A 2,688-nucleotide genomic window follows, 5' to 3' on the forward strand; every position below is an offset into this window, starting at 1 on the left:
GTTGCAATCAAGTCCCAGCCTCACTGGGCCACATGTTTTGAGCCTGTGCCAAATTGACAACATTCTGGACAAAAATCTTTAAATGCCTTTCAGACAGCCTTGGAGTCCCAATCCCTCCTAACCCACTAACAGCTCTGTTTGGTGGGCTCACAGAGGGTCTTAAAGTGGAGAAGGACAAACAAACTGTAATGGCCTTTACTACACTATTGGCATGTAGACTTGTCTTGCTCAAATGGAAGAATCCTCACCCACACTCTGTTAAGTGAATGGGTAACCGATGTTATATACTACTTGAAATTGGACAAAGTTAAATACTCACTTAGCGGATCTGTGCAAAACTTTTATAAAACCTATCAGGACCTAATTAATAATAATTTAGAATAAGCATTTAAATTGAGGAGCTGGATTTTCTTCCCCTTTTTATTGTATTTATTTACTTATCTTTTCTACTACTCAAGTTTCACTATGTTGGCGTAGCTCTCTTTCTCATGGGTGCGGCTTGACAAATTTTGTAAAATTTGACTTGCTTGTATGGAATGTTGTTTGATTTTAATAAATTCAATAAAATGTTAAAAAAATATTAATATGACATCTTCTGCTTCGGCATTGAATGCACACATTCTCTTCTTGCCCGTGCGGTTTTCTTTTTCTAATCTGATACCCTTCCACATCCCAAACAAGTGCATGTTCAATTAATACTGCACCCAAAAATGAGATTTGTTTAAAATATATTTTAATTGATTTTAATTAGAAACAGATAACATTTCATACAGTCAAATCAAATTTAACAAATCAAAGCAAAATTCAACCCCCCACCCAAGAGAAAGAGAAAGGAGCCAGCAACCGGAACTAATTCCTTTTTGACATTTTGCGCTGCACTCTTTTTGAAAACCATTTTTGTTAAGAATAAATCTTTTAATAGATTCCGCATGGCCCTCTGTGTTATTAGCCAGGGTTTTTTGATGAAGTTTCCCCTTCTAATTAGCATTTTTGGAATGGATGGAGTATTCCTTTAAGGTTAACTTTTATCTCCAAATTCTGTCTGTGAGTCTGGCCTGTAATGCACAGGTGACCCATGGCTGGAGTTCTGCATAAGCACTGAATTGATTAGCAAACACTTTACAAATTTTGGATTTTTTGAATTGCATATTTAACACTGTGTATCTTATGCCTGTTTTATATTACTGTAATAATTATGATTAGTCCATTAGTATTAATGTGAAAAGTTTGAGCAATTTCTGAACATTATTAAAAGAGCCTATCATACAACATAGCAGTCATGGTTGTTATATATACCAACCATCCTTAGGATTCATATCATTCTTAGCAACCTTGCCAGTGGAAAATGACCTAGCCCAAACAATAGATTTAAAAGAAATTGTTTCAAAGTTTACAAAGATGAAGTTGTAAATAGCATTAATCATAAAACAAAACTACCATCAAGGAGCCTAGCGGTTTATTTTTGTATTTTTTTTTTTGTATATGTATTGTCACACATGGGTGCTGTAGAACCACCTTTATGGCTCTTTCAAGGTGTGCGATACTATGCCAGAACACACCTTGTCAATAACTGTCATGTCTTTTCTCTCCACACCTAGGAGAAGATGCCCAATGAGGGTATTTGACCCGCCTCCAACCCTCAGAAATGGTCCCGCCCCTTTTAGTCAGAAGTCAGAGCCCTATAACTGTCCTACCATTTTCGGACCCGAAATTTCAAGAGAACTGAGCTCCTGAAACAACCTGCTCTACTAAGGGGAGAAGCCAGTTAAGGCATTATAGGTGGCTAATGAGCCGGGGTCTTTTTATTTATATGGCGTTATCGCACACTTATTTGCCACAAAATTAAATGGGTTGGCCCAGCTGGCAGCCCCAAATATTTTTTGTGATCCCTTTGAGTTACCACACCAATACATACAGTTTATGGACATGGATGAGTGTCCCAGCTGGTATGGTTAGTGTTCTCTTTCTTGGTTTCCCATTTGGGAGGCATAAGGACAGATGGAGGTAGGGGATATGAGTTCCCTCCCAGTATTGTCAGTGGCAGCACCCCACTGGTGGGCCTCCTATTTGTATGTCTGCAGGGCAGCATGGGATCTGTTGCCCCACTTTTCTGCCCTGCAGAACTACTTGGGTGCCACTAGGGGGGGCTGCCGGAAGGATGCGCCCTGTCCAATAGAAGTTTCTTCTGACCCTGAATTGTTTCCTCGTGGCAACTCTTGTCTCTGAATTGCATCTGTGAGTGTGGCTTGTAATGCTTGGGTGACCCATTCAGGGCTGGTTCTGGACTTTAGTCTGACACTGCTGGGTAGGATTTACCTTACCGGCACACTTAATGACTGAATGAAATAACAAATAATAATTTTACAAACCTAATAACTGAATGCTAGGTTGCTTTTTATCAGCATGCTGTGCATGAAAGGCTGTAAAACACATGGATGCCAGTTCAATAGCTGCTGAGGAACCATTATATGAGTCAATGCTCCAGTTTAAAAACTTGAATTTGAAGTGCCAATGTTATTAACACAGCTTTTTGGATAAAAGGTGAAAGCTAAATAAATATTACTTTAAGCTGACTCCACCTTCATGTTATCTTGAAATACCAGAGCCTATACTTAAGGTGCTTTGGAGGCCTGAGCCATTCTTCAAAGGGGCCTCAAGCGGATCATGTAAGGCATTAAAGACAGAAAA

Source organism: Polypterus senegalus, chromosome 14 (assembly GCF_016835505.1).
Source record: "Polypterus senegalus isolate Bchr_013 chromosome 14, ASM1683550v1, whole genome shotgun sequence".
In the NCBI taxonomy this organism is placed as follows: Eukaryota; Metazoa; Chordata; class Cladistia; order Polypteriformes; family Polypteridae; genus Polypterus; species Polypterus senegalus.